The sequence below is a fragment of the Acipenser ruthenus genome, chromosome 28 (genome assembly GCF_902713425.1).
Source record: "Acipenser ruthenus chromosome 28, fAciRut3.2 maternal haplotype, whole genome shotgun sequence".
Classification (NCBI taxonomy): Eukaryota; Metazoa; Chordata; class Actinopteri; order Acipenseriformes; family Acipenseridae; genus Acipenser; species Acipenser ruthenus.
Window position 1 is genome coordinate 13,947,218 of NC_081216.1, and position 13,676 is coordinate 13,960,893.

A 13,676-nucleotide genomic window follows, 5' to 3' on the forward strand; every position below is an offset into this window, starting at 1 on the left:
TGGGAGATGCTGGCAATTAATAAGGGAAGACAATGGTTGCTGAGGATTGTGACATGTGAAAGGAGTCAATAAATGGAAAATAATACACATAATGCAGGTAGGTACTGACTAGTGGGCAAGTTTTTTGAGTGGAACATTGTGCAGGGAGTTATGAAGGATGGATTTCACTAAGTAATGCGGGTTTAGCCAGTTTATTAGGAGCATTTTATATTATATATAAATCACCCTTGAGTAATGAGGTCTCCCTCCTTAGAGTATGTAATACCCTACAGTTAGTCTCCATACGTCAGTCACTACCTGTGTTTAGCTGTGGGTCAGTTGGAAAGAGCCACACCATCCTCCTGAGCTCTCAAAAGAGGCCTCTCACACTGCCCTACACTCACACTTACTTTATTGTATCATTTATGTTAAGCGGGTGTTTGATTCAATTAATATCTATATCTACATATATATCTATATCTATATATCCATATCTATCTATCTATACTACAATACTTACAGTGACAAACCCTTATACCCTTATAAAAGTCTTCCATAGTAAAAGCATGCCAAAGTCTAATAAAGCATGGTGAAGCCTAGGTAACCTAAGTAAATTTTAAAGACCAGAGAGGTATGGTAAAGCATATACAAAACATGGCAAACCAGGGTAAATTAAGAGAACTGAAAAAACTAAAATCCAATGACAAACGTTTTTCAAACCATGGTGAAGGCATAGTATAACCATTGGAAAACAGCAAATTTACAGTGCAAAAATACTGTGCTAAACTTTTACAAAGTTACCTCAATGAGCACTTATTTTATACTAACCCATAGGAAAGAGCTTATATTTTACTTGTATCAAAAGCAATATATGTTACACTTGCATGCCTTATCTTTTTCATTTGTTTTTTTATGTGTAAATAATATTGGTTATAAAATTGGCCTGATTTTATAGTGTTTTTCATATAAGGATTTATGTGTTAGTATGTGTAACATACAGTGCTCTCCATATATGTTTTTTTATAATCTAAATATGTGTTTTTTTTATAATCTAAAAACATTTTTTTATATATAATCTAAATATATGCCCTTCATTTTGTGGATGTTTTATGCAAATTACTGCAATTATCCATTATCCGAGTAAGATAGTGGATAATATATCTTTTCATGAAAATGTGTTCATACTGGTCATTTAATAAAATATTAGTACATATTTAGATTAATGAAACAACAATCCAAAATACAGTCACTGTTTAGCCCAGCCCTTGAGAATGCATAATCTGACAGTGTGTACCATTGTTACTGGGGGGGGGGGGGGGGGTATATCCAAATGTGTTGTAGAAAGGTATGTGCAGCATTTTATTTTTTGAAGGATGACTATTATGGGTATTTACTTGATGCAGGCTATGGTAAAATCAGCAGGGCTTCTTTTGTATAGTGTCTGATGAAAATATTACACTTACAAAAAGCCGAGTTTTAAACATGCTTTAAAAGGGACACATTAAAGAATAAATCTGTATTAAATGGCTTAATTAAACAAGAGACAATTGAGGCGTATCTCTGTCTGTCTGTCTGTCTCTGTCTCTCTGTCCGTCTGTCTGTCTGTCTGTCTGTCTCTTTCACTCTCTCTCTCTGCCTGTCCGTCTGCCTGTCTGTCTCTCACTCTCTGACTCTCTCTCTCTCTGACTGTCTGTCTGTCTAGAGATGTTTACTCCAGCAGCCGGCTTTATTTTTCAGATATGTGGAGTATCTGTCAGTCATTCTTGTTTTTGTGTTTAAAATTAGATAGCGCTCCACCAATAAACCATTACTGACGTTATCATATTAAATTACTCAACAACTGGCTACTTAAATTCTGTTGACAACACATACATTCTAACTAATGTTGTTCCATTGAATTAAAAAGAACTCCCAGAAAGCACAGTATTAGAAAATAGAGTTTGATGGGCCTCAAAACTTGAATTATTATTTTTACAAAAAATATATTTGAGAAAAAGAGCTGCTTTGATCATTTTACATCCTATGGCATCTTTGTAAAAGGGAGTTTAAAACTATTTGCTGTGGGACCGTTTTGATGCTCACTTAAAAGAAATTTGTTATTAAATCATGATTGGAGGGCTGAACACGCATTCTTCATAACTTCACAGCTGCAGAAGATGTATATATACTGCTGTGCAAAAGTCTTAGACATGTTGTATTTTTCTACTCTGATGCATTATGAGCATCAACAATTTACTCAAAGTCTTCACTAGTGTTTTCTACTACTATAACAACCTTGACTTGCATAAGGTGTGGTATCCAAACCATAATCAACAAGTACAGCGATGCATCATCTGTAATGGACAAACCCAGGACTGGAAGACCCAAAAAGCTGTCTAACAAGGATGAGCAATACTTGAAGATAATATCCTTAAGGAATAGAAAGAAGACAAGCGATGAATTGACAACAGAGCTGGCAGAAGGCAAATATGTATACGTCGGGGCGTTGTGCCTCACGAGGCGAAGAAGTCTGTATATTTGATGCCACATTGCATTTATAATACAGGTCAAACAGTGGATTTGAAATTTTTTTTTTTTTTTTTTTTTTTAATGAAATATCCTTACACCAATAAAGGGACCAAAAAAATAGTCCCATTTATAACTTTGAACTACACACTAAGTAAAGCTGAGTAAATATATTTAATTAAAACATCCAAAAATAAGTACATATTTATTTTTTATATGTGTTCAATTGCACATTGGCATTGAAAAGATCCACCCGGAGGCGGTGTTGAGACGGCACTGAAATCATTTTTGTTCTCTCAGTGCAAGATGCTGTTGTTTGAGTTATTTTAAAACTCCTAGAAACGACGTGTCTCCTCAGTAAGTTTCGGGGGTAGGTCCAGGTTATTAGCCCATCCTCATTGGTGGAATAACTACAGCACTACATGGACATTCATGGAGTTTTCTCTATTCATACTACTGGGTTGTTAGCTTCTGGATCTGTACAATCAGAAGGAATTCATTACAGACTGGAGGAAAGGCTGGGGAATTAGCTGCTTTTTGAAAGCTTGTGTCAATTACTGCTGGGTATCTTTTTTTAATTGACATTCTATATGGAGCGTTTTGTATTTTAATCAGAGATTTGGTGGCAGAACGAGATTAGTGTATAAACAAAAGCAAAGGATTAGGCAAAACCCCAAAAGTGTCAAGAAACAGACTTTTCATTTTTTATTTGAAATCCTCCTGCTGCTCAATATTCTAAAACTCCTCACTTTATTGTTGACTTGTTTTTGATTATACATAATAACCTATAATTAGTATGCAATATATAATAAGATACAGAAGTTTGATTTGGTCCTTTGTTCCCCTTTTTCACAGCTTTAACAGTAAATTGGTCCCCCTAAGTTTCTTAGCTTTACCTCAGAGTTTAAATGTTTCAAGTACTAGCCTTAGATCTGTATTTTGCATTTTGATGTAATTATATATATATATATATATATATATATATATAATCTAAAAATACACCACAGTACTTTTTAATTGATCAGCCTAAAAAACAGTGCATCTACCCATGATGTGATTCTCTCTCTCTCTCTCCCTCTCTCTCTCTGCCACCTCTCAAAAGCTGTAACAAAAAGAACAGCTCCGACATATTGCACACGATGGAGAAATGACTCACAAACTACACACATTCAAACACTGTATAGAACAATAGGACTTATTCATATAACTTTAATTCAATAGCTAAAAGAATGTTTATATGCATTAGGATAAATAACTCATGAATAGAGCAGTCTAAAACATTTCATATGTTCAAAGTTAGAATATAAAAACTACCTAGGTAAACACATGCATATATGTGGCTTGGGGTCCCCTTAAAACCCCAGCAGCAGTAGAATCTTATTCTTGTGTGTTATGCAACAGTTCCATATTCACAATGTGCCCTGTCTGGAATATTGCACCTGGCTCCATATTCACAATGCACCCTGTCTGGAACATTGCACCTGGTTCCAATATCAAACTGGGGCTGCTGCCGGTTCTATCTGCAGTCTGCTAATTTGACAAAGCTCAGATTTCGTCTGTATGTATCATATTTTGGTATAATTGCTAATAATAAATAATTTCACCTACTTCCAATATTTGCCTGATAATAAAATGAATTCACAGCCCTCTTTCCTGTTTTTTTCACCAGTCCTTGGCAATTCACGATCATAGAGTTGGAGAGTATTTCTAACTGGGGCTGACAGTCCCACTTCAAATCAGTTTGATATTGATCTGCTGCTAATGGAAACAAACAGGACTGATTTCAAATCTTCAAGTTTTAAGTCGGCCCCAGTGGCAGTTGAAAACGTAGCTTTAAACACATAATTGCAAATGTGGCCTGTACTTAGCAGTCTTTTGAATCTAGCAGCCATTGGGGTCCTAGGCCTTAGGGGACTGAAGCCAGAGACCCTACGGACGGAACAGTTATAAGGATGCAAAAAATAAAAGGAGCAGAGAATTTAGGGGAATGAAGGTTCCAAACCTCCCTATGACCAGCTCTGAATGCACATTTTAACTAGTGATATGGAATGTTGGGGAGTAACACATTACATGTAACACATTATTGTAATCTGATTACATTTTTCAGTAAAGAAATGTGGTAACAGATTACATTTTATGTGAAAGAATAGTTACTTTTAGTTACATTTAAGAAAGGACTATGGCTAATCTTTTGTTTAACACCATGTAATCAAAGAAAATCAGAAGCCCTGATCATATTCCATACTCTTGGGGGGGGGGCGGGGTCGTGGGGTCTGTGACTCCACAATATGAAAATCCTAGCACAGTCGCTGTTGTGGTGGAAACACATTTCATTGTAGACTGGCCTGGTTGAAGATCTCAGGCACTATCAATGGTGCCCATCACTCACCATAAAAAAGTCTAAAAAAGCACATAGGAAATATTGTGTATGGTATGCTTGTACGAATGACTCAGAAATGGGTCAGCATGAATACATTTATTACGCTAATATGTGGTTGTCTGTGCATGATCACACTTAGGATTTTGTTTTGTTTAAATAAAGTTTCCTAACATTATTACAAACAGCAACGTAGTGTGAGGATATCAGTCTACAGAAAGTGATATATAAATCGAACAGTGAGCCTGGAACAGCAACTAAATCATGAACAATAAGTGCCATCAAAAAGCTTAGCTCCCCTACACTCAAAATCACAGTCTGTAATGTTGTAAAGAAATGTACAATTCTGGAGACATAAGGAGGGACGTTTCATTGAAGATCCATTATTTATGGGAGCTTGACATTTGAATTTGAGCAAAAGAGTTTTAAATGAAGTAGCACAGTTCTAAAGTTCAGAAGTAGGGATACAGTGTTCTTGTAAGTCTTCCTGATTGGAGTTTCAAACCCAGCTATACAGGTTTTACAAAATGATGTCAACGAGAGTTTCTTCAAATTATTCTTTCGATTTTGAAAGTAGTGACAGTAACTTGCAACCTGCAACTGCAATTTGTGAATAAAAGATAACCCTAAGCAAGAACATGACTTCATAAAATTCATAATTGTTGAAGAGATCAAATAAGACATTTACATTTAAACAAACCAAAAAAGTTAGAAACAGGACTGTCAATGTTTGTTTTCAAAAACACACTCCCTTAAAAATGGATGTCAACTACACAAAACGGGTAACTCTGATTCTTGAATAATACTAGTAGTAGTCCTAGTATTAAACTACATTGATAACACACTACGAAAAGGCTTGTTATTCAGTAAACATGTATCAGTTGTTCTGTTGTTAAGAGTGGTGCAATCTTTTCATTATTAGTGCAGTAACAGGCATCAAATTCAAGACTTTATTTTAACATAGAGATCATTACGCCTACTACAAAACATTATTCTTCTGTAACCTCAAAGAAGTTTTAAAAACATATGTGAGTTCATGGGCTGTCTTCACGAAGCATTATCTCATGAGATTTACCACATAACATTTGGGGGTAGATGTACTAAGTGTTGCGGCTGTCGCAATAGTCGCAAACCAGTTGCAAAACAAGTTGGAAGTCTAGGGTGAAATGTACTAAAAATACAAAATGCTGCAGATGAATATCTAATTATGGGTGTTCCTGCATAAATTAGCTAAACAGTCGCAATTGTTGCTGGCATTTCCCAGTCTGCATTTTCTCATGCGTTGCCAGTTGTGTTCAATGCATTTTTGAGGCAAACACCAAAATACCTATTCTTCCCTAAAAGCAGGGTGTACTTACAAGCCTTGAAAACACATTTCTGGTTTCTCCAAATAGTATTCCTTTCGTAAGCAAAGAAGGGACAGCATTTCATGTGATCAGAAAAGGAATACAGCAGTGTGGAGTAGTGGTTAGGGCTCTGGACTCATAAGCGGAGAGTTGTGGGTTCAATCCCTTGTGGGGGACACTGCTGTTGTACCCTTGAGCAAGGTACTTTACCTAGATTGCTCCAGTAAAAACCCAACTGTATAAATGGGTAATTGTATGTAAAAAAAAATGTAATTATATGTAAAAATAATGTGACATCCTGTAAAAATAATGTGATATCTTGTAAAAAATAATGTGATATCTTGTAACACTTGTAAGTCGCCCTGGATAAGGGTGTCTGCTAAGAAATAAATAATAATAATATGATTTAATCGTATTACAGCTTGATCCATGTCTCAGTCTATACTGTTGACCCAAAAAAATAAACTCCATGTGTAGTTATCCAATTCAGATTGTCAGAAGACGCTTTCTCATGACCACTGCGTAGATTGAAAATAGAGGAATAGACAGTAAATTTCATCATGCAATTAACACATTTTTAACAGGTTCCTTTCCATTTTAAGTGATACCTGTCAGCTTACACCATGTTAAAGGGGGCATATGGAAATAATTATTCAGAGAAACCTAAAGGGTTTGCCTAGCTGGATTACTATTTACCAGACTTTATAGCTACTTCAGAAGGAAATTCCTGTTTGTGCAATCAGGGCAGCTTCTAAACAAAACTCAGAAAAGCTGATTATCTGTGAAAAGGTGGAGAAGCTTATGGGTGATGCAGTGGGCTTCATTTACTGCACACAGTCAAGGGAAACAATATTTAACGCGTCATCACCTTTAGGATTTCCACCACATAATATACAATGTATGAGCCATGTTTAACAGTAGAAAGTGGCTGAAAAAAAATTCCTAGTACCTATTAATCACGGCACACTAATGATTCAAGCAAATTAAATATTTTGAAAAAAAAATGATTCTATAAAGTAACCATTTAATAAATTGAAATATTGAGATATGTAATGTTTTCATACAGGAAGGGTTTGCAGATTGGACACAGGAGGATAGCATAGAAAGAGAAAGGGAGAGAGAGAGATACTTCTTGAAAGTGGAAATCAAAGGAGTAGAGGGCAGAAAAGGGACTAGATTTGCAGCAGTAAATCGTTAATAAAATAGATTTTTTTGTGAATTGAAAATCTCGGAATTTGATATTATTGAATTTGCTACTGTGTAATGTAATAGATATAGTTGTGTAGAAATGAAATTACAAAGACTAATTTAATTTATTCACAAAAAGTTTTTGAAAGTAAAAGATTCCACTCTGAATATCACCATGAGTCTCTGAATCCACTTTCAATATAGATCAAACATTGCCAAAGTGAAAATAAAAACCTATATCCTCGTAGCTTGGAAGTTGGAAGTTTTCACAATATCTCCATACTGTCCCAGTGTAAGAACTTAAAAATCTGGAACCTTAATTGTACTACAACTTTTTAAAAGTTGTTTATTTATTTACCTTGGACTGTCTGATCATCATTGTAGGCCTCTGAAATGTTTTGAGAGCAGAGTTCCAGCTTCTCTGTGAATCATCTCCTCAGTAAGCAATGGTTTTAGAACAGTGTCCTTAATGACTGCAGTCTCATCTTTTCCTTTATTGAGCAAACACAGGACAACTGACCTCAAAACAATGGGAGAGCAAAGTCTGGTTATTGTATAATGTTTAATAAATTGTTATTGTATCACAAATAAAAAGTAAATGGTAGCTACCATGAAACCAGTGTACTACAATACTACCCATATTGGTAATTTAAAAATAAACCGCAAATGTTATACAGGTATCATCTTTCCTTTATAATACTACTTCTACCTCCGTTCAAGGTACTGTATGTAATGTAGAAAGCATGGTTCATAGGCTGTCTACATCATGGCTCAATACTGTTGAACGTGGTGTAGTGGACCACATGCACATTCAGAACATTCTTGTAAAGTGCACCCTGATTAAGAGAAAGCAGTTTCTTGGGTTTATAGCGCAAGTGACAGTAATTAAGGCATTCATCACTGCAATAGCATAGGAATTTATACAGTAGGTTCCAGGAATTTAATATTTCACTTTAACTGAACAAAAAATCATAATAATTTGGTTTAAAAATAAATGAAAACCTAATATTAATTTGGTGGAGACCTAACAGACTTGCACGATGAGTGGAAGGTAATAGACACATGATCTCAGTTTAGGGTTTTCCCCATAAAACCTAATTTATAACCCCTGAATAGAATTTATTAAATTAGTTTTATCTGATTTCACTTGGAAATTCTACTAGAATTGAGGTTGTTAACCTGACAGGTCCCTTGGTGATGTAGTGTAGCTTTATAAGCAATGAGCCTGTTTTTTTTTTTTTTTTAATAAAGACAGCTTACTTTCTTTGTTGTCGTATCATATATTACAGCGTGTTTTTCAGAGTATAGGGTTTAGTGGTGATTCACCAGGGAGCTGCATGGCTGCATGGGCCAAGACCTTGCCACCCTGATTCATTGCTTATTGAAAAAAAAAAAACAGAAAGGCTGAATAATACTAAAGATGGGGTAATACTATGCAGTGTCCAAACTTAATACAATGTAGTAGACACAAAATGTCTATATGCAGCCCTTATTGATTCTGGTTGTATTGTATATTGCATTATTTGGAGTTCAGGTATTACCATTTATTATATTAGACAGCATTTTAGTGATGAAGGACAAACAATAGCGCTGCATTGTGTTTTATCCACTCGACAGGGTGGCTGGACATCGTACAATGTACCACACCTCTGGTGTGTGAAGCACAAGACAAGTGCTTAAACTTTCAGAAACTGACACAAATCAGTGTGGTAATGTTCTGTCTTGTTTGGGTATTGGTGATTCACGATGCAGGGTCTTTCGTTGTATGATGCCATGCCGTTTCCATGCAAGGACTGAATGGAATAAATCGTGTAAATGAAATTTTAAAAAGAAGAAGAAATACAACATCAGCTGGAAATTATAAAATGATTTTTAAACTATTGAAACATTACACTTCATTACACTATTACATACACTAATTGTACATTAGGGTACAGCATTCAAGTTTGGATTTGAATCCTCTGTGGTGGAATGGTTCAGTGACTCTCACCGTTTAAAGTTCCTGCGTCCTAATATCCAGAAATACAAAAATAAATGAAATGACAAATGTTTAGACTAGAAGTGTTTTGCAATGTTTTCAATGTTGAACATGAGTCTGGGTTCACAGATAGATCCCTGGATGGGGGGGATGCAGTATGAATGATCTCTTAATGGTCCCATCAAGAGGAGTGTGTGTGCGTGTGTGTGTGCGTCATGCAGGCAAGAAAGGAAATAGAAATAAATAAAATCAAATAAAAATGCATACATAAAAGTAAGCCATGGACAATTAGAAAAGGGAACAAAAAAAGGATTGAAATAAAAATCAAAATCAAACAGGATGAGAAGGGGAGAAACATGTTTAAAAATCAAAATCAAACAGGATGAGAAGGGGAGAAACATGTTTTCAGCTATAGTGGTGTTATTTTGTTAATACCCAGCCACAGCGATACATTATATAAGCTGAGTGCAAATACAGTACACATCCCACCATCCCTGCACACAAGAGGGTGGCGTCACTGAGCTATGATTCAGATATTAAACCTGAAACTCAAAACTGCGACAAAAGTACCAAGAAAAAGTACAACGAAAGTCTTGCAGTGCGCAGAACGGCTCTTGATTACAGTCAAACCCTTTTAGTATCACTTCCAACGGACTGAGCAAAAATGATGACAGTAGTCAGTTCACCAAGAACCTGTCAAAATAAGAATTCTAATTAGCATTAATAAAAAAAGACAAGAAGTACTAATACAAACTGCTGTTGTAGTTCCCATTTACAGTGTGTAAAAGTAAACAAGTCAACATTAACCCTACTATGTGCTATTTATTGCATTAATAAATAATTATAACACAGTGCATTTTTCAGTGCAGTCAGCAACTACAAACAAAAACATGTAATGTAATGTAATGTAAACTAAACGTGATATGTAAACTGCACAATCTCAATGCCTCTGAGATATTAGGAAGGGTTGAAAGAAGTTTACCAGTAACATGCCCCCACTCACTTTCATTATAGTCTGTCCTGGGAATGTAAATTACGATAAGTGATACTAAAGGGATTTAGTTGGGAAATGGGTTAGAGTAAGGATAGTCCATTAACATTCATGGAGTACTGTGGTTAATCTACGAATCAGGATGGTCGGATAACTGACAAGTCCCCAATGGAGGCAAACTGTTGACAGCCATCCCCATGAACATAATAAAAAGCGAAATGATCAGACTCCTCATCTGTTTAGAAATGCTCTGAAATTTGGAACGGTGCTCATAATGATGTTGGATTTGAATGAATGCAAGATGAAATCTGGTACAAAAGAAAGTTATTCACGCTGTTGAATATGGAAAAGTTATAATAATGCTAAATGATTATCGACCGGTTATTTTTCAATTGAACAAGTACAACGAAAATCGAACAGTAAATGACAGAAATGTAGTGTTACGATAAGACTAGTTCAATCCACTCAAACTGCTGTAAAAATTGCAGAAGCTCCACTTTTGAAAAATAAAGCAACATCATGGAGGAGTCAAACTAAAGGGACGCTACTGACATAGAGGGTTACCTACTGGAAAGAGAAATGCACAGAGAAAGTTCCAACCATTTTTCTAAGGGGTAGGGCTTTTCAAAACAATTCAAAGAAATTTATCAGGTAAAAAAAATCAATAAAAAAACACATTTACTAACGGCATTCAGAACACGTAAACTATTGTAAATATCATAAAAAGAGCTTACTTTACTACTACAGTAAATATGTACTATTTTAAGGCATAGGCTACTAATAAAGGTGCATGTAATATCTGAAACAAAAATACATTAGAAATGTGAAAAAACACCAAGTTATCAAAAGTGCCCAGCCATTTAAAGTAGAAATATCAAAAACACAAGCCAAGTTTCAAGAAACCATTGGGGCAACCTTGCCTAGCACAATGCAAATAGGTACAACTGTCAAACTGATGGGGGGCAAGGCTGCCCCAATTGTTTCTACTTAATTGGCTTGTGTTTTTTATGCGTTTGATCTGCGTTTATTGTGCCTGAAAAACATAAACCAAGTTAGTAGAAACAATAGGGCCAACCTTGGCCCCAGGTTAGACACAGGTTATCTGCCGGCTTGTACTCCTACAGGGTTACTTTTCAAATGAAATAATTCTCCTTTTCCACAATGAACTGTTCTCCTTTCACCCAATCAACACACAGGTCTCCAAACCATCTCCTACTCGCCAACAACGAGCACAAAGAATGAACCCCTTTAAATATGTTCCTTGATTACCAGATTGGAGACAGCTTAACTTCAGCTGCTCCTACAATGAGGTAATTAACCCTGTGAGAGACAAGACAAGTGCCTCCCGACCCCAAGTGGACATTTCCAAGATTACCATCTTAATTGAATTATTTTAAGTTTTCTGGGAACATTGCCCTCTTCATTCTTAAACTGACATACGTGTTTTCTAACACATTTCCACGCAACTTGTTACAATATATATATAGTAATAAGTTGCGTGGAAATGTGTTAGAAAACATGTATGTTTATATATATATATATATATATATATATATATATATATATATATATATATATATATATATATACAAGGTGCTTCGTCTTAGGAAACGTTAAATAGGAAACACTTAGATGTTGCCACCGCCAAAGAGAAAAGACAGCAACTCCCGCTAAATAAAAGTCTACATCCCAAAAGTGTGTCAATTATTCATACTTTATTCATTAAAACAAGGTAAAATCAGATACACTGATGTGTCTCGACATGCTGTCTTCATCAGAGCGTATTGAAAGCAGGACTCATTAGATCTATTAAATGCACCCTGTACTCATTGTCATTTAACACCATTATCCAATTACTAGAAATAGTAATCTAGCAATCAATGCATTCAATTCACATTCCAGATACTTAACAGTCTGCTATATACTGTAGCGGTGGCATAACTAGTCCGCAGCAGGAAGAAATGGAGACGGCACAGGATGCAGTTAAAGCAGTGAAAACTGCTATTTTTATTGAAGCATTGGAACAGCAGGCAAATGGACACTCTCTTATATAATGGTTCAGCTCAGAAAGACAGCTCCAGGACACACAGCAACATGAAAACCACAACACGACCCCAAGCTGCTCGCAGGCAGATCCTAAATAGTGATCCCCCCCCCCGAGCCCTATTGGCTTACACACACAGAGGTACATTTACATACACACGGTCCAATCGCTCATACCCTCGGTCCTGCGCAAACAGCAGGTTGGCGGAACCGAGCACAAATCACAGTGCAGCTAACACAGACCCCATCTACATGCAGCTGCAGCTAACACAGCCCCTCCCCCCACCCAGCGTTCAGTCCCAAGCAATCCCAAATTGACCCGCCATTACATTGACCTGGTCCAGGTGTGGCAGCCTACAGCAACAGACAGGTCCTGGCGGCACGTTTGAGGGTGGCGCAATGTGACGACCACTTCAGGGGCTGGGCAGCATCGCAGGGTTCCGTGCCAGTCCTGAATGGCAGTCCCTTCTGGGTCCGGGTTTCCTGGGACCGCTGCCCCACTCCACACAGCGGGGCAGAGGCTAGCTAACACAGCCCCAACAGCAACCTCGGAACCTGGCTGCTGTTTGGCGAGGGATGGGTGTTGCAGCCACGGCGTGGGGCACTCTCTCTAGGGCAGTGATGCTGGGCTCTCTCTCTGGGGCTCTGGCGGCACAGGGCTCTCTCTCTGGGCTCTGGCGGTGCAAGGCTCTCTCGCTGGGGCTCTGGCAATGCTGGGCTCCCTCTCTGGACCTCTGGTGGCATGGGGCTCTTGCTCTGGGGCTGTGGCGGTGCGGGGCTCTCTCCCTGGTAGTGCGGGACAGCCTCTTCCGGGTGGCAGGAGGTATTCTTTTTCTGACATCGCTCTGCAGTCTCTCACTGGCGGCAGCACGGCATGCTCTCACTGGCAGTGTGGGGCACTTTCTCTTGAGCGGCATGGGACACTCTCTCTCAGGCGGCGCAGGACACTCTCTCTGAGACGGCAGTTGTGGAGCAGAGCTCTCTTGTGGCACGGGGTTCTCTTTCTCTGGCGGTAGCGCGGGGCACTCTGGCGATGCTGGGCTCTCTCTCTGAGGCTCTGGCGCTGGCAGCATAGAACGCTCCCCCCTTGGTGGCACAGGGTACTCTTCCGGTGGCGTGGGACTCTCTGGCAGCGGCTGTGGTCTCTCCGGCAGCGCCTCGACAGCCACCTGGATGACCTCATCCCACTCCCTCTCTGAGTGCTGCGGCTTCTCCTGGTGCCACACCCCCAGCAGTGCTCTCTCCCACTCATCCGGTGCGGTGCTCTCT

General features: G+C 37.9%; 1 long non-coding RNA gene across 1 annotated transcript in view; it reads right to left on the bottom strand.

Annotated features, from left to right (window-relative positions):
* Nucleotides 1-13,676, bottom strand: part of LOC117434760 (uncharacterized) — a 53,643-nt gene that overhangs the window by 4,752 nt on the left and 35,215 nt on the right. The window lies entirely within an intron of this gene.